The sequence below is a fragment of the Calliphora vicina genome, chromosome 1, assembly GCF_958450345.1.
Source record: "Calliphora vicina chromosome 1, idCalVici1.1, whole genome shotgun sequence".
Lineage (NCBI taxonomy): Eukaryota > Metazoa > Arthropoda > Insecta > Diptera > Calliphoridae > Calliphora > Calliphora vicina.
This window is the reverse complement of record NC_088780.1, coordinates 131409832-131436016: the sequence shown is the minus strand read 5'-3', so window position 1 is coordinate 131436016 and position 26185 is coordinate 131409832.

Genomic DNA, 26185 nt, shown 5'->3' with positions numbered 1-26185 from the left:
TTAATATAAATAAATCTACATATTTCTAGAAAACAATGCAGAAAGTTAACGAGTTTCACCTATTTATTCCATATTAACAGTAAAATTTTGCATATGTCTGAAATTTGACCTCGATGCGCGTCCAGAAATCGTTGCCCGATTTGGCTCAAATTTTCAGCACTTAACATTTAGGCCTAGTGTCACAATATTCCACCCGGCACTCTTCAAAATTTTAACAAAAATTTTTTTCCATACAACTGATTGTCACTCTAATAGACATACATAAATCACGCGACCAAATTTCATGGTGATCGGTCCATAGTTTGTCATAGCCCCCATATAAACCCACTTCCGAAAATCACTCAAAAATATAAATTATTGAAATTTTAAAAGAAAAATGTTTTTGCTCTTTTACTTAGTGTAGGTGCGGGCTTGACCGACCATACTTTCTTACTTGTTTTTTATGGAATATTTGTTTGAGTAATCTAATGTTATTACTCGAATAATTATTGTTTGTAAGATTGTAAGATACATATAAACATACACTTTTACAAAGATTTAAAGTAAATGCTGAAACAAAATCCAATACACAAAGACATTAAACCTTAACCGGTACTTCAAGAATTAAACTCACATGACATTATTTAGTAATTATGGTTTTTACACTCATGACATATAATACGCGTATCGGAATGATTGTCATAAATAAACGAATTTTTATTTCAATATTTCGTTGATAAAATAAGCCATGAGTACTGGATAAGGGTTAAATTTACACCTCTTGCAAGTACAGCTTCAATAGATTGCTGTCATTTGTTGTGTATCACTATAAATATCGCAAGTTGGAATAAACTTAAATATTTATATGCTACATACAATGATCCCTCTATATACATACATATGTATACAAAAAAAGTAATTAACCTGCATTAGTGTTCAATGATTGCTCTTAAAAACCAAAAACAAAAATGAAAATCGTAACAAGAAATTATATTTCGTTTTCGCTTTATACATATTAAACAAACGATACAAAAAAAAATAAAACGAAAAAGAAAACACACTTTTGTAGTTGAAAACAAATTGCAATTTGTGGATATATTAGTTGTAATTCCGTTGCAAAATGTATCATTTCCTTTATTTTTATTTTTTGGTGTTGTTTGGCTGTTACAATCTATTGGAAATGGGAGGATTTAATCAATTCGTTGCTGTTTTGTTTTGCTCCGGGTTTTTATTTTTGGAAAATCATTTAATTACAATGCATATAAAAATTGGGTCAGTGTAGAACGTTGGGTAGATTTAACTGAAATGAAAAATAAAACTTTTTGGTATTTGTGGGTGCCATCACAAGGTTTTTAATTGTTTAACGATTTTCTACACAGAAATTAACGATTTTACAAGTGAAATGTAAATAAAATGTGATTTGGAAAAACAAAACAAAAATATAGCGAATTTGATAGTAATTACAAATGTAAATAGTTTTTGTTGCGCCAGGCAATGTTTATTTATAGAAGTTAAATTAATCATATTGATTGCGAAAAAAACGAAATGTTGTAACTAATGCCTAAACTTAAACCAGCACACATTGTTATGCATTAAACACATTGAAGACAGCAGGCTACCAACTGCAATCTGTCAAAAATAAAATACACACGTTTATATGAAGACGATTCTTTTGACGACAGCACAGCAGTTACACGGCCACCCGACTACTTTTGGCGCTGCAGTCGAATTAGCCCAATTTCTATTTTTAGTGCTTAAAAAATATATATATTTTTTTACATAATTAAGAGAAGTTTCTGATAACCATATTGAAATAAATTAATAACAGGTACATAATTAATTAAATCATATTGTTACGAAATTGTACTTGAATTCAAATATAACGATTTTAAGCGCTGATTTAAAAGTAGCATAATGCTTTCAGTGCTGTAATAGCAAACTGTAACATATCTGTGGGCATTATTAAATAAAAGCTTTCAGTTGATTTGATCGTAAGTTGGCAACGCTGTATTCGAATTCGAATATTCAGTTAAAGAACATTTTAGAAAGTACACCACAGATGGCGTATGTATTAGTAAGATCTAGAATATTCGAATTTTGACAGTTAAAGAACAATCTAGAGTGCAGATGGCAGTGTTATAAATAGTGACGGAGGTTACAGACATTAGTCAGTTTATCAGAGACGTTTTCGAATAAACATCAACTGAGTGCTTTAAAGTGTGTTGTGTTTTTCAAGTAAATTCGTGTACATTATAAATTGTGTCTGTATTTCTGCGAATTTACAAACGTGTATAAAAAACATTGAGTGACTATTTAATTCTGTTGTTGTACATTTGAATAAATAAAGATTTGTTACCATTTTCAAACTACTAAACGGCTTTTATTTGCAATCAAAAGTATCCGGTTTATTTAAAGGAAATAAGCCAAGCGTTTTGAAAAGGTTAAAACGTAACAATATATATATTTTTACTCAAAATAATTGTTTAAAGCTTAATTAATTTGGAATTATTTTTTATTAAGGTAAAAAACAATCAGCTGTTTACTTTGTAGCTGACGCCTTTAAAATAATTCAGTAGCTGCCACACGACTACTACTGCAGCCAGCAGCATTTGTGTTCGTGTAGACGTGTAGCCTGCTGCATTCAATGTGTTTAATCAAAGAATATAAATCAAAACTGTTTTTTTTTGCAAATAATTCGGTATATCGGGAACTATTGAATATATCGTAACAGTTGTTTAGCTTCGTAGGTAGAATGGTGACCAGTGGCTGGCCCCGAAAAATTATAAATGGATGCGAAATATTTAAAAAAACTTTACAATTTTTGATAAGAGGTAAGGTTTGTGGAGCTTCTGAAGACTAAATATAAGCTTTTTATATAAAAATTTGGTATTGTGAATCCTAAGGTTTTTAGAGAAATTAAATAATTTTATGAATTTTTCAGTTATTTAACCTAAAAACTAAAAATAGTATAATATGTTGATTTTCCATGAAGACAAATATAAAATTTAAATTAATGTAAAATTTTAACTGTTTTAGATATCATAACAGCATCTCGAATTGATATAGATCCAAATGTCCTTAAATTATTAACATTTTTATAACCTACACCACCATAGTGGGGAGGTTATTAATGGTTTGTGCAGATGTTTGTAACGCCCAAAAATATTAGTCTAACATCCACCTTAAAGTATACCGATCGACTTAGAATCACTTTCTGAGTCGATTAAACGATGTCCGTCTGGTCGGCTGGCTGGCTGCCTGTCAATGTGGACTTTATCGGTCATAAATGTTTAATTTATAAATGTATCTCCACAAATTGAGCTCCAAATAAGATCTATATATACAAAATTCATGTCGCCAAATTTTGTTACGATCGGTCCATAATTAGTCATAGCTCCCATATAGACCCGCTTCCGAAAATCACTTTAACGTGCATAAATCGCTTAAAAATTTTGGTTACTCACAAAATTCAACATAGTAAACTTTCATATAGACACAAATCACACGACATAATTTCATGGTGATCGGTCCATAATTGGTCATAGCCCCCATATAAGGCCCACTTCCGAAAATCACTCAAAAATATAAATTATTGAAATTTTAAAAGAAAAATGTTTTTGCTCTTTTACTTAGTGTAGGGTATTATATGGTCGGGCTTGACCGACCATACTTTCTTACTTGCTTTATATTCAAATACCAAAATTCCTAAAACGAGCAAAATGTGTTCCAAATACAAATACTATAATTTTCCTTTCTAAATTTTGAATTTTTCTACTGAAAGAAATCATATTTTTCATCACATTCATATTGTTGAAAATATTGGAAAATTTTAAATATAGCATACAGGCGAATTCACCATAAAACTGAAAAAAGATTTGACTGTATATTACCCACAATTTAAATGATTTCATATTCATTTTGTTTTAATCATTCTTCTTGTGTTGTTTGAAATTTTTTAATTTACTTACCCCCATTAACACGAACTCTGGTTTTAACTAATAGTTATACAGACAGTTTTCATACAAAAATAATTTTAAACGACCGTTCATATTAATGGGGGTTAGTAAATTATTTTTCAGAAGGTTTTTTCAAATCGATGTCTTCCGATCGGGATGAATTTTTTTCAACAAAATCGGATAAGAACTCTCTGAGTTTGAGGGGGTCAAAATTTTACATTTTGGCCAAACATGTGTTTTTTCTCATCCATGTAACTTTTTACCTATTGTTCTTAGCAAAATGTGTCCAAAATAGTTTAGATAGCTATTTCAATCTTTCAAAAAAAAAAAAAAATATAAAAAAAAATAATATTTTTTTTTCAGAAATAAAATTTTTTTTTTAACTTTTTTCCAAAATGGGCACTTTTTTTTTTAAAAAAGCTTAGATATTTTCCTTGAAGACTTATTCGGTCGCTTAGTGGGATGCGAGTTAGGTATCTGTCAAAATAAATGTTTTCTAACTCAAGACATACAATTTTTGAGTTAAGCGAAAAAAAAAATAAAATTAAAAAAGGGTCCATTTTGAGAAACAAGTCAGCAAAATTTTTGATTTTGCAAAAAAATCTAAAATTGTATGCTTTGTTTTGAAGGAAAAAAATCAATTTAAAAAAAAATAAAAAAAGTTGTTGATTTCGTGTCTGAATTACTATCAAATAGATCTAACATTGTTCCAAATTTCATCCCGATCGGAAGACATCGAATTTAAAAATTGGTTCACTTGACATGAAATCCCCCATATGTATAATCGTCCCCATAAAGTAATACCGTTTTTACCATGATAAAAATATAGAAGGTAGTTTCAATCAAATTTTTTACTGTTTTTAAATAAGATTCTTCTAAAGTTTCTTTTTTTTTGTGAGCATTATAAAAAGCGTTTTCATATTCTTAAAAATGATTTTGATTTTCGAGAAATTTGTTTAAAAAATATATGTAATTTATAATTTACATAGTATTTAAACATAAATGTATTATATTGTGTTGGAAGTTATTGATTCAATTACTAACTTTCGATTTCTTATAATTAAAACACATTGATATACATATGTTCTTTCGATATAAAATTTTTTAACAATAATTGTTATCTAAATTTAATTAGATATGTGCAACAAATTTAACATACAATTTGGCGTACATGACAAACAATTTCCATTAAATTTAAGAAAATTTAAATTTTAATTAATTTTTCCAAAAGGCTTAAAAACCTAGTGTTTGGTTTGTATAATCCTTCTTTTTCATTCAATGTTCTGAACGCAAATACGGTAAGACCCATTCTATATCATTTAATTTATATTTTCCAAAAACTCCTCAGTTGTTTGAATTTTTGCTCATGCTTGTTAACTCTTATAATAATATATAATTTAATTAGCTTTGTAATATTTGATACCAATTTTAAAGTAAATATTTTTTAATATTTTTCAAATTTTAAGGAAAATTATGTATTCAAATTTGTTCATAAACTTCTAAGAATATATGAGGAAATTTAAAATTAGTAAGTTATTACATACTATTGTCAGATGTAGAAGTTGAAAAAATAAAGTGAGAATGAAACTACCTCCTGCTTTTCTATTATGGTTTTTACCCATGGTACAATCAGTTACCAGGTACAATTATTAGAGAGAGTTTCCAATGTTCACCCCTTAAACGTCAAACTATGTATTTAATCACTTAACTTTTTTTAATTTGTTACCGCGATATTTTTTAAATTTGTTACGTTTTAACTGAAATTATACACACTTATTAAAAAAATATACTTTTTCTTCAATTGTTAGTAAATTTTTGTAATAAAATTTTAATTCAATTATTTTTTTTTGTCATTTTCTTTTTATATTTTTTAATTTTCTTTTGTTTGACATTATAGGGAATGTATAATTGAGAACATACTTTCTAATAATTGTACCTTGATAATTCTACAATGGTTTTTACCCATGGTAGAATCAATCAGCTACAATTATTAGGGAGAGTTGTCAATATTTACCCCTACAACGTCAAACTATGGATGTTATCACTTTATATTTTCATTTGATTTGTGAGCGTTTTTAGATATTTTTAGCGTTAAACTTAAATTTTTCAAATTTTTGTTTCATAAAATATAATTTTCTTAATTTTTTTTCACAAATAAACTTCTGAAAATTGATTTTTTCAACAAAACTGGAATTTCATTTATTTTTTTTTAAACATTTCATTTTGATATTTTTCATTTTCTTTTGTTTGACATTTTAGGGAAATTGTAATTGAGAACATACTTTCTAATAATTGTACCTGATTGATTCTGCCATGGTTTTTACCAAAGTATACCAAGTAGTCCAACTCTCAAATTTTGCAAATTACTCTCTCACATATACGGGTACGGTGTGAGCTCTGATAAATGTAAACAAATGAAATGTCTTGAAATTTTACTTTTTTTTTACACATTATTACTTTAACATATATAATTTTATATATTTTTTTAAACACTTTTAGCACACTTTCATTGTTAAAAAGTTTCTATTTTGCACAAATCAAGAAAAAATATTTTTGGAAATTCTGATATGTAATTTTTTGTTATTGTAAAATTTAAACTATAGGACAGAGTTACAATTTTTGGTATGAAGATTCATACAAACTCAAATTTAGAACATATTTATAAAACTCTGTTGCATGTAGAAAATTTAACAGTTACTAACACATGTGTAATTTTGTTACTCATACATGTTTAGAGTTAGGTACTTTTTTACTAACACATGTATAGAGTTAGGTACTATTGTCAAAGAGTTGGACTACTTGTTATACTTTGGTTTTTACCATAGAGAATAGACATAGAGCGGAAACTCTGCTGTCAAAGACCTAACGCAGTTGTCAGAATCCTAAAAAACAACTCAAACAAAAAAATTACTCAAAATAATCACACATACAAATTTTGTTTTTGTTTTCACATAGTTTTTTCAACTAATACATTCTCACCACTTAGGTTTCTGACAACTGAGTTAGGTCTTTGACAGGAGTGTTTCCGCTCTATGTCTATTCTCTACGGTTTTTACTATCATATCGTTTTCTGGTTTATTGGGGTAGATTTTTATATTTATTCATTTTTAAAATTGTCCAATTCAAAACTCATTTTCCATTAAGTCAATTACTTACAGCATATAATTGAGTTATTATTTATTTTTATTTATTTGTTTGGTAAATTTATTTTTCATTTGAGAATTGTATTCAGTTTTTCTTATTAGTTTATGGGAATTGTCTTTGAGATTTCTTTTTGTTAAAATAAAGCAACAATTTTCAATTTTAATTAAAGATAATAAATATTTATGATTTAACAATAAATATGTACATACATATAATAAAAAGTATGTAAATTTATATTGAAAACATGATTGGACTTGACTGATGACACTTCGGTAGCGGTCATCTAATAATAATCTCGTAGATTAAAAAACAATGATAATATTCGTTGTAATACAAAAAAAAAAGAAGCGAACAAAAATTGAAACAATTGTCTGCAGAACAAAAAAATAAAATAATTTAATTTTAAATTGTAGGGGGCGAAGCATGTAGGAATATTGTTTTATGCAAATATTTTACGATTGACCTACAAAAACAATTGACTTAAGTGATGCAAAACAACAGCAAGAACAATAAAAACCAAGATAATAAATATCTACAACAAAAACAAGAGTATAAAATGGATAGCAGCACTAACAACAACAGTTTGCTGTCAGTGAAGAGGAAATCAAAGACCACGATAAAGACAAATCTTAATAAGAAAACAATAACTTATTCCTATTGTCAAACCATTGAAAGGGAATAAATAATAAAAAAAAAATAATAATAATAAAATAGTATTGGGGTAGGGAACAATTTTATTTCCTGAGCTATAGAAGTTAGACATGGAAGAATTTACACTGCACAGTGGGGAAGAATCAAAATATTTTTGAAATAAATCTATCATTTCTAACTGGCTGATCAGATTGATATTAAATTTCACGAAGGCATAAAAGAGGAGTATTCAAGTATATTTTTCGACGATGGACCCCTTAGGTCACATTTTTAAACGCTTACGATTTTTTTGTGGTGTATCTGAAATCAAAGATTTTCAAATATTCTAAAAGCTCTCTGAGTTATACGCATTTCATAGTTATATTTTCAAAATTTCACCATATGTTGACTGTTTTTTTATGACCTATTTTATTAGATTGTCTTTTAGTTAAACAATAGCTAATGAAATCATATCAAAAAATTTTCAAATCCAAAATTAATTGATTTTGAATTGGAAAATTTAGAAAATGTTATATATCCGTATTGTATTTAATTTTTCCCGAAAAGCTGCAGTTACTCTTTCTGCTAAAGTGTAATGTTACTGATTGACTGACTGATTCAATAAACGCGAAAACGTAGAGACATAAAATTTGGACTATTCGTTCCCCTTTCCCTATGCAGAACCACTAAGAAGAGACTTTTGGTAATTCGTAGGTTTAGGGAGTAAAAACGGTTAAATTTGGTAACATATATCTTCTAAACTAACGACTGAAAAAACAAAAACTTTTGAAACTTTTTTTCGAGACGATTTGAATAGGAGAAAACACTAAAATGTTACTATGTGAAAGTATTTGAGATTATTACAATATTTTAAGGGCCAAAATAATAGTATAAACTGACTATATTTAATTTTTTAATTTAATAGGTAATGTTTTAGGCTAAGATTGCGGCGAAAACGAAGCTCCAAATTAGTATGAAATGAATTTGACTCTGATTGTTTTTTAGCTATTATCAAATTGTTTCTTGAAACCGAATATATATTTTCTATTTATTTTTTTTTAGTTTTTGTGTACATATATTTACAGAATATTGTTGCACGTACGGTATGTCACGTACGATATTAAATTTTATTTATTATAAAATTATCCAAAGATTGTTTTTATTTAAATATGACGGATTGTAAAGGCAAAATATTTGGTTTAGTGTAAGAAATTAAAAGAAAACACAACGCATCTAACGACTCGGAAATTTTCGCACATTTCTACATGTTACTACGCTTATTTCGCTCGATATTTTGGACAACAATGTTTCAAAAGAACTTATTATTTTTTTTTTAAATATAGTAAAGACCCAATTATTTTTCAGATACTCTTATTTTTTCAAAATCTATTCCACTCTAAAGGCGTACAAATGTCACGTACGATATGTACACACAGCCTCAGAAGTGAGTAAACACCCGCGAATTTTTTTATGTTTTTAGGATCATGAAAATCATTATAGTCCGACTTAAATCTTTTTTTTTACAACCGAATCTATTATTCAACTCAATCTCCAAGAAACCGAAACATTTAAATTTTAATCGATGAATAAATTTTAGGACTTTCATTATCATAAAAAAAATCATATATTTTTTAGTGTATTCTCACTTTTGAGGCTCACTGTATATACAAACAAAATTTTAAATGCAGCTGACAGGTGTTTGCAACATTTTTGAAACGCGTATAAACTGTATATAGGTACTTTTTTGTTACCCATGTATATTTTAAGCCAATAACACTAGTTTACAAATCAAACATTTTTGTATGCTCATGGAATGAAACTTATATTTTTAAGAGGACCTAGGGACGCTGGTTAATTGACCATTTTTTGTTTCCCACCTATACGTCAAAATTTTGAGATATATGGGTTTTTATTTTTCACCTGCCCTGAGTACTACTAATGCATACTGTAGTGTACCGAATTGTAGTAATTAAGTATTTACATCGTTTTTGGGTACTCAATACTCTGGCGAAGCTACTAGATACTTTCAGAGTTGTATTCTTTTGACAAATTCCAAAAAAAATTAACGGGAAAAAAATAAATACTGTTTAAAAGTACATATTTCCTGTAGATAAACGTTAATAAATCGCTATTAAATACAAAACTCTAAAGTAAAAACTATTTTTAAATGTCTTCTAGAAACTGTAAAATAAACCCAGACCATTTTTGTTTTATTTGCTGAAAAATTATTCAGTCAAATCGAGGTTTTCCTATAACATAAACACTGCAAAATGCTTATTTACATTAACAAATTTCGTAAAAGCTTTAGATAAGACAAAACCAGCATTTCAATATTTATGCAGAGTCTTCCCGAGTCTTTCTGGGGCTAAGCTAAAAGAAGGGATATTTGTGGGTCCTCAAATAAGAAAAATTTTGGTTGATACCAAATTTGAGTGTCTATTAATCGATGTTGAAAATGCAGCATGGAATTTTTTTAAACTTGTTGTTCAAGAATTTTTTGGGAATAAGAAAAGTCTAAATTACAGAGATATTGTTGCGAATTTATTACATAATTTTGAACTGATGAGTGTAGATATATCCCTCAAAATTCACTTTTTACATTCTCATGTGGATTTTTCCCGGAAAACCTCGGACACATGAGTGATGAACATGGAGAGCGTTTCCATAAAGATTTGAAGTTTTTCGAGAGGAATTATCAAGGTTTTTGGGATCAGAATATACTACTGTTGAAGTGTCGTCAGGGAGACAAATTAAAATAATTATAAAATGAGGACTAAACACTTCATTTTTAATTTTTTTGTCCTAATTTAATGTACATTTTTACACGTTTCTTTTTTAATAAATATCTCAAAAGTTTGACGTCCAGGATTTTTTTTAATATTTTTTCCGAAGTTAGAAGACCTAAATACACAAATCCCCATATGTTTCAATTCATGAGCAAAAACCTTGTAAACTAGTGTAATCATTGATTTAATTGTTTTGATTTTAGAGAAAATAAGCTTAATTCATATTTTATTACAAAAAATCGAGTTTTATGTGCTGTTTTTCTATAGCGAACGAGTACTTTGAGTGGAAATTTAACATGTGTTTTGTTATTTTAACAAAAACAAAATACATGTAAAACGTCCACTCAAAACGCTCATTCGCTATAGAAAAACAGCACATTAGTATAAAAAACTGAAACAGCTTGTAGAGAAATCCGGGTAAACAGTTTGGTACTTTTTTTAAAATATGATACAAAGGATTGAAATTGAGACAAGAGTGTTAAGGGAAATTGATACTATTTCTCCTAATGGTGTTTTTTTAATATTATAAATTATTAAAACTTATTAAAGTTAGCTGTGGTGCATCAGAATGAAGTTAGAATCAAATATAGGGAGAAATAATGGTACTATGGTACTGAGTGAATGAGAATACTTAATTCTTTTCCTTAATTCTTATTAGAACAGTGGGTATATTATTTGTTATTATATAATCGCTGGCAAATATCCTTAAAAACTACCAAAATATTTTTTTTAAAAAATACGAAGCGAACCTGGTTTGCTAGTGCTTTTATATTTTTTAAAAGATATTTCAACAAGATAAGCTTTAAAATAGAAAACACATAAAATATGACAATATGACTTTACAAAGATATTCCAAAACATACCAAAAATTGGATTTTTATTATTTTTTTTGCGAATTTCTGGATTTTCTTTGCCTAAATCTTGTATTACCAACGTAAACATTTTTAACTCTCTAACCCACATGAGTGCCTCAAGGCACGCATTACAAAACACCAATAATCTCAAAAAGAAATATTTTTTTTTTTAAATTTAACAGTGACTTTAGTTACAGACATAGAGAAAACACATAGAGCGGTAACTCTCCTGTCAAAGACCTAACTCAGTTGTCAAAAACCTAAGTGGTGAGAATGTATTAGTAAAAAAACTATGTGAAAACAAAAACAACACTCATATGTGTAACTTTTTTGAGTAATTTTTTTGAGTTTTTTTTCGAGTTTCCGCTTTATGTTCTCTATGGTTACAGATTTGTTAACATTTCTCTCGAAGGTCGAAATGCATTCAGACTTTTAGTTTTTATGCTGTCAGCTGTTTTGCGAGTGATATCATAATTTTAGTACGTGAAATTTTGTGTGTGATTTTTTTTTAAACTAAATTTTTATTAACTTTTAGTCGCCCTATCTATTCGAATTATTTTTTTTTGTAAAAGGTAAGATATTCTTCTTTCAGTCTATGAATTTGTAAATGTTAAACAATTAACAAAAAGTGTGTTGAGAACGCAAAAACTACGTTCCCATCTGGTTAGCAAAAAAGATGCTGCAAACTAAGCAAAAAAGTCGCAAACAGAGTGTGTTTGCTCAAAATGCGATCTTCATTTTTGCTGTTCAAATGCCAAAAATAGTTTTTATGAGTATCATTGTAGAAAGTACAACATATTTTCTTACATTTTGTATCTTTTTCATCAGTTTTTCAGTAAAATCGTATCAGCCCTGAGGAAGTTTTCACCTTTTTGCACCTGGTTCCTAAACTTAGTTTGCAAATTAGTTTCTTGTAGCTGTTCTGAGTTTATTGGGTCATAATTACCCTAAAAATATTTTTAAGAAAAATTTTCGAATTCACATACTACTTGTATGTGATAAGAGAGAGAAGTTGTTGTAGAAAGAAATGACAGCCTGCACTTCTTGTTATTCTTTGGTATGAGTCTAAAAGTAGTTGACTTTAAAGTTAAATATTGTAGAAATTTTGGATTTCATAAATATTTTGGGAATTCTTGGATTATTGTTCCTTAATATGTTTTAATTTTTATTTTTAATAGTTGTCATCTATGGCATTACTTCTCTCTTTCGAAAATATTTTGGAGTTTATTGGAATTATTTGAAATTAGATTTTTGAAAACAATATACAAAATCGTGCCTATTCAAAATTGTATTTTTTATCTCGTTCTGCAAATCACAACCATTGAAAAATGGTTGTAGAACGTCAAAACTGTCATTTGTTTCATATCTGTAATAATCTGTACAATAGGGTGGGTCGATTTTTATAGCAGAAACGCATTCTACGGAAAGTTCTAAGAAATTTACCCCAAGAAATCATAGGTCTAAAATCAAATCCTATCTTGCACATTTCGTCTTTTGATTTTAGACCTATGGTTTCTTGAGGAAACTTTCTTAGAATTGTCCGTAGATTGCGTTTCTGCTATACGATTTTTTACTTTTTGATCGTCGATACAAATCGACCCAGCCTACTGTACATATTATTTTGAAAACGAAATAAGTTTTTAACTTCACTCAGTATTTATTTGCAATAGATGGCAGAAGAACAACAATCAAATTTTCTCTTTACATAAATAAATACATAATTTTTGTTTGTATAAATTTTAAAATAAGGATTTTACAGAAATATCGCAGAAAAAAAAACGTTAAAAAAATACCAAAAGTACATTGCAAACATGGTCAGGCCGGGGTAAACAAGCGAAAGTCCTTCGAAATTAACATAGCAGGGAGCCAAGCAGCGAATACATCTTAGATAATGGTGATGGCAGTGGAGAAGACATCAACGATAACTGTTAAATCCATGGACAATTTAAATACAATAAACAAACAAGGCAATAAATGATAAACAGAAGATGAATGAATATATTGTGATGTGAGTGTATGTAGTATGTATGTAATGACAGAGAATAGAAACTGAAAAGAGAATGAAATGAAAATCAAATGAAATTAAAATGAAATCAATAACGACAATCATCAACAACAACAAACAACCACAAATGTCAAAATATATTATCAATAAATTTACACCCGTGGCGAGCACGATACTCAGGATACATACTTATTATTCGTACAACATGATTTTATCGAGTCGTAACAAAGACAATGAAATATTTAAAAAATTTTATAAGTGAAAACTCCATGGTAGCCAGCAGCAGATTTCTAGATTAGATGATAGTAGCAAACTAGAAGAAACCAGAAGCGTATTGATTTCAATTAAATCGACAATCGATTTTTCGCTGAAAAATGTCAAAATTATTTACAGTGAAGGCATATTAATCAGGTGAGAGCATCTCGGAAACAAATACAACAAATATGAATGAATATAAAAACAAACTAACATAAGATAAACCAAGATATCGCACACCCAGTTCAAAAGTGACACAACTCAAAATTTTAAGTTTTCAGAAATCAAAAATAAATATGTACCAATTGAAACATAATGAAAGACATTAGTGTTTTTTTAGCCACAGTTAACAACAACAGAATACACTGATGTTTTTTGTATAGATAAACAAGTGTATTGTGCATAGTTTAAGCATAAAATTAATTTTTCGGGTTTATATAACCCGACAAATTAATTTTGAGTTGTGTCACTTTTTAGCTGGGTGTGCGATATGTTATTCAATATCTGGTTTATTTGGAAAGTTATTTTCCCGTAACAAAATTATTATTTAATGTCAATCAAATATATAAACAAAGTTTGACAGAAAAGGACACAACATAAACAAACCAAATAATAATTAGCTGTGTTTGTAATTTCACCTTATTGAATAAACTTTTGTTATAGGCATAGACAAATATACATAGATCTGAAACTGTACTGCTAAACACCTAACTCACTTGTCAAAAACCTAAGTGGTGAGAATGTACACATTACTAGCAAAATCTATGTGAAAACAAAAACAACACTTGTTTGTGTTCACATAGTTTTCTTTTACTAATACATTCTCACCATTTAGGTTTTTGACATCTGAGTTAGGTCTTTGGCAGGAGATGTAACAATTTTGATATTTTTCGTGGAAGTCAGGACCATATATACATATAGTATATATAGTATGTTATTTTATATCCTTTATTTTGATTTAAAATTCGGTGTAACTTTTATTTAAAAAAATTTTTAATATGTAAATTTTAACCCTCTGGTATGTTACAGTTTGTTAACATTTCCCTCGAAGGTCGAAATCCATTCTGACTTTTAGTTTTTGTTCTGTCAGCTGTTTTGTGAGGCACTATTCACCTTTTTGCACCTGGTTCCTAAACTTAATAAGCAAATTAGTTTCTGATGTCTGTTCTGAGTTTATGGGATCATAATTACCCTAAAAAAAATTATTCGACAACATTTTTTTTAGCTTTTTACAGTTTGCGTGTTAGAGAGTTAAATTATGTTCCAAAGTATAACAAGTAGTCCGACTCTTTGACAGCAGTACCGAACTCTAAACATTTTTTAGTGAAAAAGTACATAACTCTAAATGTGTTAGTAACAAACATTTATATGGATTGGTTGGTGCTTTTTTAATTTTCACCAGACACACAGAGTTTTATAAATATGTTTAAATTTTGATCTATTTAAATTTTCTTCTATTTGCAATACCTAAAATATAAACCATAGAGAAACAACAAGAGCGGAAACTAGGAAAAAACTCAAACTAAAATTTTACTCAAAGTGTTTTTTTGTTGTTTTCACATTGTTTTATTTACTAACATAGAGAAAATATACATAGAGCGGAAACTAGAAAAAAACTCAAACAAATAAATTACTCAAAAAAGTTACACATACGAGTGTTGTTTTTGTTTTCACATAGTTTTTTTTTACTAATACATTCTCACCACTTAGGTTTTTGACAACTGAGTTAGGTCTTTGACAGGAGAGTTTCCGCTCTATGTGTATTCTCTATGTTTACTAATACATACTCACCACTTATGTTTTTGACAACTGAGTTAGGTTTTTGACAGGAGAGTTTCCGCTCTATGTATATTTCTCTATGATTTAAACTCTTTTCAATATTTTAAAATCTACCACAAACAACAAAAAAATTGTCGAGAAGAGAACACAAAGAAGGTTACTAGGTAGAATAAAGCCATTATTTATGCCAGAAAATCAAACGACATATGGGCTAATCCTGCGTGACGAACGTTTCATTCGTACACGTTTTCATATTTAAATATGAAAAGTTTTTGGTTTTTCAAATAAGATACCTCCAACGTATACTATACGCTATAGTGAGATTTAAGTGCAATTCCAAATGGCATAAGATATTTCCTTTTAATTGCCATTTCTTGCGAAATAATTGATCGCAAAATTTTGTGACGCACGTTACAAAAAGTGGAATTAACTTGGAATTAAAAGTTGAAGTGTTTATTCGTAATTTTAGCGAATTTGGCATAATAAAGCACACAAAATCTTCTTCCTAAAAGAAAGATGAATGAAAGGAAATTCTAATATTACTTATTTGCATGAACAATCATTTGCCGTTTTCATAAAAAGCCGATAACATTTTGTTACGCACATTACGTGACGCTCGTCACAAATTATCCAGATGCTAGAAAATGATCTCCTTTTCCGTGATAAGTTGCGAAAAATTCCATTCAAAGTGAAATTACTCAAAATTCATTTGTATTTAAATTGAATGGTCAAAAATATTGCTGTCAATCGAACCATCTTGTTAACATTTCAGTAATTATGAAAACACATTAAAATTAAATTTTTTTGTATAAAGATGAATGACCATCAAAATACATTTTGTTTATATATAAAATATAATATACATATCAAGTCTAATATTACAATTAAGAATTACAAGTTTGATTCATTTAAAAATTTTTTTGTTGGTAGACTGTTTCTGGGACTTGCCCATATTCAAAAAAAGGACCAAAAATTATTTTTATTTTTTATGTTTTTCAAACAAAATTAAAAAAAAATCGTCCATATTTTTAATTTTCCCATTTGGGATCATATAATTTGTGGAAAATTGTTTATCTTTTAAAATTGTAAACTTCATTTAAAAGAACATCTGACCCGATCAAGAACAACAAAAACTATTCAAATTGTTGCAGGGTGTTATAATCAATATAGGTCTGTTCATTTACTTTCCCAGTAAATACTTGCAACGAGAGAATAAAATCAAAATTTACAAAATTACTTTCTTAAATTCTCAAAGATAGTAAAAAGTAAATGAACGCTTTTCCAGTAACAATTGTTTTAAACACAATTTCCTTATTTTATTCCTTTTAAAATGTATAAATACTCATATTTTCTTCAATTTTATTGAAAATTCTTTTGTTTTGACATTTTTTCACCAGAAAAATAAAATTTTAAGTAAATAAACAATAAGGGTACTCATTTAAACGCTTAAGTTTCCCATTTGTTCAATTGTGCAAATTTGCGCGACGTGTTTCATGAACCCACCTTATCAATTTTGTGCAATTTTATACATTAAATTTCTCTCTATTTGATATAAATGTCAAATAAAAATAAATTCAACAAAAGCCTTAACAAATTTTTCAAATTGTATAAATTTTAATTTTAAAAATGTTGAATGAAAGTTAAATCTTTGGAACAAACGGTGATATACAGAGTTTGCAAGATTTTGTTTATATTCTAGCTGTTGATTAATGTTTTCATACACAATGCCATTTAATGCAATCATTCTGTTCCAAAATTACAGAATTTTCACATGCACAACATTTTTATATTTTATTTGATTTTTATTTCTTATTAATAAAAGTAAACAAAAGCAGCTGATTCATCAAATGCACAATAAATTCAAGTTTGCGAGTCTAAATTGTCGCGCAAACTTATCGGGGTTGTGCAAACGAATTTCCATACATTTTTTGACAGTTCATTTGCGAGAGTGTAAAAATGCACAGATTGCACAGTATGCGAGGCATTTAAGCGTTTACATGAGGACCCTTAATAACACAAAACTTATAAAATATAAGCTGCTAACGATTACGAGTTCAAAATAGAACTTGTAATAGTTTGCAACGAGAGAACACTCTCCAAAATTTATACACTCTTGATTTTTTTTTATACTTGCAAGTTTTTGAGTTAATGAACGCTTTTCCAGTAACAATTGTTACTAACTAGTAACAACTTTTAGTTATTGAACATAGCTTATGTAAAAAATTTTGTAATTTTAAAATTCAAAATGTCATACCACTCTGTTTAATTAAAATAAAAATGTAATGAATTTATTAAAGAATACCTACATACATATTAAAAAAATTATATAGAAATTTCATTAAATATTAAAAGAATTTTATTTGCAAAACAAACAACATTTGAAAGCAAATTCAAAAACAGAATACAATTGAAAACAGAAAAGAAAAACTTTGAGGAAAAAACAGTTTGGTTGGTCATTGGTCACACCACAGGCGGCATACTTTGTTTGGTAAAACATTTTCCCTGCCATAAATGGAGCTAAACTCGATATACAAACACCGTGACGTCTAAAATAGTAAACCGTGATGATGATGATGAGGACGATGATGTTGCTGTTGATTCAAATCAATGATTATAATACAAAAATAAATGTATAAAAATTGTCGCTTCAATGGTCATTATATGTACGAACATAAATAGTAAATGTTGGTACTCAAAACAAAAAAATAATAAAATTATTGAATGTAGCAACATGTACGGTTGGAATGACTGTCACATTGTCAAAGATTGCCGGAGTTTAGAGTATGACATTTTTTATGATGTGCTCTAGCGGTCGGTGGCAGTGCCGCTGGTACTGTTTATTGTAGGAGAATATATTGCAAATCATAAAACAACAGACGCGAAAAAAATTGTTTTCAATTTTGTATGTTTTTTTCTTTTTCATTGTTCCATGCTATTCTTGTACATACTTATATTTTTAGTTAGTTTTTGTATTTCTACTGAAATCTTCATAAATATTCATTACATTTGTGGGCAATGGATAAATGCGACTGCTGACTCCCTTCCAATAATGTCAGCAGCAAAACGATGTTGTAAAACACCATTAAATACATAGTTGGTGTCTTGGGTAGATAAAGACATTTGTGGTCATGTAATGACGATAACATTGATACAAATGCATTTGTAACGGAACGAAATATAAAAACTAAACTTTTGAATAATTTAATTTTGAGTGGTTTGTCTAACAGATACATTTTTTTGATAAAAACCAGCTTTTAAATGATATATTAATTTAATTATTACTTTTGCAACACATGGAGTAATGAAATTAAGTCATTTTGTGAGGTTTTGGGGGGCTTGAAGTGGATTGAGATATTTATGTTGGTTTCACAGTTACAACATAATCTTTCAGCAATTTCAGATAATATTTTGTCAGCTTAATATAGTTTTGGCATGTTATATTTTTGTAAGTTTCGTCAAAATCGGCCCAAAAATATATAAGATTTTTAAAAATTTGACCTTTGACCTTCACGATTTAAGATTTTCTTCTAGGGAATTTTTAATAACTTTAAAATTTTTGTCATTTATATCTCATTACAATGAAAATTACCTACATATTTCGATTCATTTACAAAAATTAATTATTTAGTAGCAAAATTTTTATAAAAACTAAACAAATTTGCGATAATACAGTTTGTGGACCATTTTGACTCTAAGGAGTTAATCTAAAAGAGATTTTTTTACTGTAACTTACATTAATATAAGTAAATCTACATCTTTCTGTAAAATAATGCACAAATTTATTTGATATAAATAGTAAAATTTTGCATATATCTGACCTTTGACCCCGTTGCGCATCCCGAAATCCTCGATTTGGCTCAAATTTTCAACACTTTACTTTTAGACCTAGTGTCACAATATGCCGGCCGGCACCCTTCAATTGAACTAACGATCGATCAAAAAGGTCTCAGAGACATAAAAGCTCTTAAAGGAAAATACCTATGTGCTGTTTTTCTATAGCGAATGAGTACTTTGAGTGGAAATTTAACATGTGTTTTGTTATTGTAACAAAAACAAAACACATGTAAAACGTCCATTCAAAACGCTCATTCTCTATAGAAAAAAACATTAAGCTTTTTTTGAACAAAACAAATAAAATTAAATAGACCTTATTTGGAAAAAAAGTCAACAAAGTTTTTGATTTTGCAAAAAAGTAAAAATTTTATTTTTTGAGTTACATCCCATTAAGCGACCAAAAAGCTCTTCAAGGAAAATACCTAAAAAAGTTTTTGATTTTGAAAAAGAATGTCAAAATGTGGTAATAAGTATCTAAAACTATTTGGGACACATTTTGCTAAGAACAATAGGTAATAAGTTACATGGATGAGAAAAAACACATTTTTGTCCAAAATGTAAAATTTTTACCCCCTCTCAGTTAGTTCTTGACCGAAAAATTCTTGAAAAATTGTGTCTATCCAATAGGTGCTAATTTCATCCTAATTGGAAGACATCGATTTCAAAAGTTGGTTCACTTGACATGAAATTTATTATATAGTATTATTACTTTTGTATTTTTTTGTAGCCCCATGCAAATGGCCTCCCTGTTTAATGTCTAAAATACCACCAAATTTTGTGAAAATCGGCTTAATTTTCATAGCTACATGTTGTTGGAAACATATTTACTACAGCAAAATGTTGCTGGCAACATGTTATATTAATATAGCAACATGTTGCTTTATTAATATAACACAAAACAAGTAAGAGAGCTATATTCCGTTGTGCCGAATCTTCACCAAATTATATTTTAAAATATAAATTTTAAATATTTTTAGGCAAAAAAAATTTTTAATTTTCATTTAATTTTTATTTTTAAACTTCATGTGAACCAAAATTTTCAAAATTTCTTTTCTAATTTTTTGAAAAAAAAAAATATATTTAGTAGTGAATAAAATTTTATGACAAAATTTTTTGGTGAAAAAAAATTAGGGTTAGAAAATATTTTTCCCTATTTTGACCTATTGTGAAATACCTATCATTATATCGAGCCCTTAGCGCCAAATTATCGTAAGCGACAAAACACAAAATTTACAGGAGAAGGTTTTATTTGATTATTTTGAAATTTATACATAGAATTAAAAATGTTATGATGCGATATAATATAATTTCGTTCAAGCTATTTGTCTATTTTTCAAAAATATTGATAACCTTTGACAATTAAAAATTCATGGAATACTTTATAGAAAAATATGACAAAAAATGTTTTTTATTGAATTTTTGCATAGATAACAATTTTTCGAATTGAAATTAAATTTTTATTTATAAATAGTTTTTAATGAAATTTCACAGTTATGTAGATTTTTCTATTTAAAATGGAAAAATAATAACGAAATTTGAAATTTATTATCAGTACTCCCGCAATTCCGAAAAAAAGTTTTGAAAAATTCCAAAAATGGTAATTTTTAGTTTTTTGGCTATAATATCCATACCAGGGTCTGGGTTATCGGGACCCTTTACAAAATAATTATAAACAAATTGAGCCACCTGAGAAGTTTTGCCCTAAAGTTTTATTTTACATAAAAAATAGGTGTTTTTTGAAAGGACCTGGTCCCCTCGGTAACAACAATTATGAAATTGGTTTTCCTTTAAAATATTTTATGAAAACTTAGCTTTCAGAAAGTAGAAATTCCTTATACATCCTAAAGGAATTTCTAAGAAATTAAGGAATTTAAAAGAAAAAAAGTTATTTTTCCCAAAAACTTAGCTAAAAATCGCTTTTTAAAAATTTCTTAAATTCAAATGCATATAACTTTGGACTTAGTCATTATTTTTAAACAATTCTTTTTCCATACATGTGCTGTTAGTCCGATAAAGGAAAACTGGAAAAAATCGGGAAATATTTGGATACGCTGTTATCAAAAAACTAGGGTGGTTAAAAATTTTGAAAAATTTAATTTTCAAATGCGAATATCTTCTAAGCTATAATAGATAATTGATAGCTACGAAGATGTTTTTTGTAGTGTACATGTATAATGTTTTTGAAATCGGAACTCAAACCAAGAAATAATATCGTTTTAAAAATGTATCATACCCGAGGTGTTCTAAATTGAGGGCCCTTGGTCGCGCCCCTGGTGGGCCCATGAGGTCCACTTAAACTCGACAATACTTCTTCTTTGCGCATGTGAAATTTCATTCAAACCAATCTAACCATTTAGAAGTTACAGATTTATTTCCCTCTTTTTATCGCTTACGATAAAATTTGTTTACTGTAAAATATAAACATTGACTTACGATAAAATCTTACTCCCTATATTTTTGATGTTATTAACAATTTTGATATTCTGAGAACGCTAAAACATCAGTCGGTCCATAAAATTTTAATTTCAGCAATAAAACAAAAATTTTAAAAATGTCGCTTACAATAATTTGGCGCTAAGGGCTCGATAATTGTCTATATTAGTGAGAGTTAATGATTCTCGTAGAAGAGTCTACATTGCGATAAAATGTAACTCAGCTAATTTTACCTAAATCACACAAACAAATTTTATGGCGATCGGTATTAATTGGTCATAGCTCCCATATAAAAACCTCGAACATGAATCGTTAAAATTGTAAAATTGGTTAATATCTCAAAAGGCATCTTTCCTTTCGAGAATCTTTCCTGGTTTTTCACATTATTCCTTTGAAAGTTATTCTGAAAATTGTTTCCATCTGCATTTCGTTCATTCATTACAAAATTCTATTGATGTATGCATTGAAGTCGACCAATTTCTCTTCTTTATATTGTTATTATTATCACTCCTACTTCCATCTAAGACACCAATTTATTGTCTCTCCTTCTTCTGCGGAGCACCGCTTTGGATTAATTAATTCATATTATTGTATTTAAGTTGCATTCAACTTTTAAGAAAACAATGCTGTTATACAGTCGTTATAATTTTATACATACATCTAAATAAAATAAATTTTTCAAGAAATTGTTCTTTAAGTGAAAACAAATTTGCTCTTAATTAATTGTAATTGTAGTAGCTTTATTTGCTTATTAACTCACATTAAATAGAGACACTGCAAAAGTTGAGTGACTCGTAGAACGTAAATACTGTGAAATATTTATGATACAAAACAAATTTCGAAAAATGTATTAATTAAAATAAATTTAGAAAACATTTCAAGGAATAATAGAATACTGTAAAGAATTCTTTGTGGGAGATTTTTCAAATATAATAATCACAAAATTTAATGCAGATTTAATGCAAAATTATATTTTGTTGAAAATTTGGGAGTAGTAGTACCGTATGAAAAAATACACAGTTTTGATGATTGACCCTATAGACCCCCTATAAGCAGCGATGTCCATTCTTAAAACAGGGCATTTTAAATATTTTTTTTTAAATGTATCTTATAAAAAATGCCTTTAAAATAGGAAACACCTAACTAGAGAATTTCAAAACCGCGGTTTAGGTTTTAAAAATTTGAAAACCGATCGGTTTCGGTTTTATTTTGGTTTTGTGATAATTTATTAAATATTAAATTGTTATAGAAACAAAATCAGTGGATAATATAAGAAATGCTATAAAAATTAAAAATTCAAACTTTACGGGTGTTCAAGAGGATAAAGAAAAATGTTTAATTTGTTCTTTTAATGGTATTTTTAATACATTAAAGTTGACTAGTATACTTCTCAGTAAAGAAATAATGAAGAATATGAGCTTAATGGTATTATGATACCAAAAAAGGAGAACTAAACCAAACTAAGGAGTACTTTTTCGTTATTCAAAATAATACTTTTGGTTTTTTTATAATATTAAGCCTACACAGAAAAAATTATATTTCAATTCAAACATTTATCCCATATTGAACTGGTTTCAATTATTTCATAATTAAATCAAGTATTAATTTGCTCAAAAACAAAATTTCTTGATATTTTCTATTGAATTTTGAGTTTTGAATTTGATTATTTTGACAATTTTATATACAATTTTCGTTATTGGTTGAATTTCAAATAAAAAAATTATTGAATATATAATTTTCGTAATTGAAAACCAAAAATTAACAAAAAGGTGTTTTCAATTACGAAAATTATCTATTCAATAATTTTTGTAATTGAAATTCAACCAATAACGAAAATTGTATATTCAATTGTCAAAATAATCAAATTCAAAACTCAAAATTCAATAGAAAATATCAAGAAATTTTATTTTTGAGCAAATGATTTAATTATGAAATAATTGAAACCAGTTCAATATGTGACAAATATTTGAATTGAAAGTGTTTAAGAAATAGTTTTTTCTGTGTAGAATCAGGAAATTACTTTGAAATTTGGTACTTTTTCTTCTAATGTTACTTTTTATTATATTAAATTATTTTACTTTTGCGTATACATAAAGTTGGCTGATATGCTTTTGAGTAAAGAAAGAAAGTCATTAACCCTTTGACGACCACGGGGACACCGGTGTCCCAACACAAAAATATTGAATAACTAAATAACGAAAAACAGAATGGGTGATATTTTAATTTTAATTAGTGCCTCTTATTAATGTGTTTATATTTAAACAAGTTCGGTTACAGTATTTATTTTTTATTGTCTTCGAAAATTTACGGTTTTTTCTGGTACTGTGTTTCAAGAATTGATCTTTAAGTGTAAAACTGATCTTTTAATTTTATATTGCGATATATATTAGGTCTGGTAAGTGCATTTTTATTATAAAATCATTATTCATGTTGCGTACATTGATATGTAGCCAATAAACATGAGTATGTGAAACGAAAATTTGCACTTTACGACCAAAATTCCAGTAAAAAAAAATTTTCAAGTCCAAAGGTTTTCACCAATGCCCCCTTTGAAAAATTTTAACGTTTTTTCATACAGTGGTGGCCACCAATTTAAGACAAATACTTGAATTTTTTTCATCAACTGAATTTTAAGTGCGATAGAGCCAAAATAAAAGGACCTCTAAGGGTATGAAATTTATTATTAATGTTTCTAGTTTCTGAAAAATGTTTGGAAAAATCGGTAAAACATATATGGACAAAGATATGTGGAGATACGTTGACCCACCTCAGCGAACATCCGCTGTTAATAACATGATATGACCGAAACTAATGGAACTAAAAATACGAAATTTGGTCCGAATATTTTATAATAATAAAATTATAATGATAGAAATCTGAGAAAATATGTTTATTTAAAAAAAAAAAATTGCTCAGGTTGTAGAAAAATTTTATGTGTTCGTGGTGAATATGTATGAATTGACACAGTCGAATAAAAGACACTTGTGTGTTAAAACAGTCCTCATGCATACATATTTGTGGAAATATTTGAAAAAATAATTGACAATTACATGGAATTTAGCAAACAATTTTTGTCTTAAATTCCTGGCCACCACTGTATATTATACCAAACTTTCTGTTAAGCCAGTATCTGTTTAAATTCATAAGTTACATACATTTGATAGGCAAGTATACACATTTTGCATGCAATATATGAAAAAACGTTAATATTTTTCAAAGGGGTTGTGGAGCTCAAGAACATCTCAGCTCCAACCAAGTGAAATTTCGTAATAATATCCAATATCTCCAACAGTTCCCGAGATATCGAATTATTTCCAAAAAATAAAACGTTTCTAAACCACTGTGCACAGTGGGGCAGAATCAACATTTTTTGGAAATAAATCTGTAATTTCTAAATTAATGGTCCGATCGGGATAAAATTTTACGTAGCCAAGGAGTATTCGAGTTTAAGATATTAAAAGGGGCCCTACAAATGCGGCGCTATGGGTACCTACGTCATGTAAAATTTTTAAACACGTGCCATTCGATTTCAAAGATTTTTATATTTTTGGAAAGCGCTCGGCTAGGCCTTGAAAAAATATGCTTGCGTGTTCTATTTATCTCTTATAATTTCCGACTTATAGCTATTTTAAAAGTGAACTTTTAAAATTTTGCCATACCTTGGTCCGCCTTTTTTATATATAGACCGTAATTTTGGACCGAATGGAATCGGTTACTTAGACAACTGAAGTACCAATAATACACAAAAGATTTCAGGGCAATATCAAATACGGATTCAAAAATAAACGATTTTCAATTTAAAAATTCAAAAATAGTAGATTTTTGCTGTTATTTTTATTAAAAATACTTTCTTTGAGAACATATAAAAATTTTATTGAGTTTCTAAAACTAGAATTAGTATCAAAATGTTAATATGATTGCAAATATTATTAACAATTTGATCCACATTTACTTCGAACTAATTTTTTTTTTGTTAAGATAAGTAAATTTTTGGTCATACAAAAAAATTCAAGTCAATATCTCAATTAGATTCAAAAATATTCAAAAATTGTCAAGACCTAGCGGAGCGCAAAAATATAAAAATCTTTGAAATCGGAAGAGAAACAAAAAAATGGCACGTATTCAAAGTAGGTACCCTACTTTGTGCCCCTATGTGTCATCACTTTTAATTGTTCATATAACCGAGGTATGCCTTTATGGTACTAACTGCAATTACCCTTACCTATAAATAATTTAAAATTATGAAAATAATTACTTTAGTTTGCCATAAAGAATCAACATTCGTAAATATTACTCAAATATTATTTCACAAAATAATCCGCATCCAATCTAAGATGCACATGTACAAACACGACTATATATTTCACAAAATTAAGAGAAAATATCCCTTAAGATAACCCTTTAAAAACTACCCCTCTCAATGCACTGTTTATGAAAAAATTTCCCTGTATAAAAAATCACCCCTCAAAACATCCCCCTATAACAGAATTTATATTGGGAATTTTTACAGTGAAAACAGTTGAATAAACC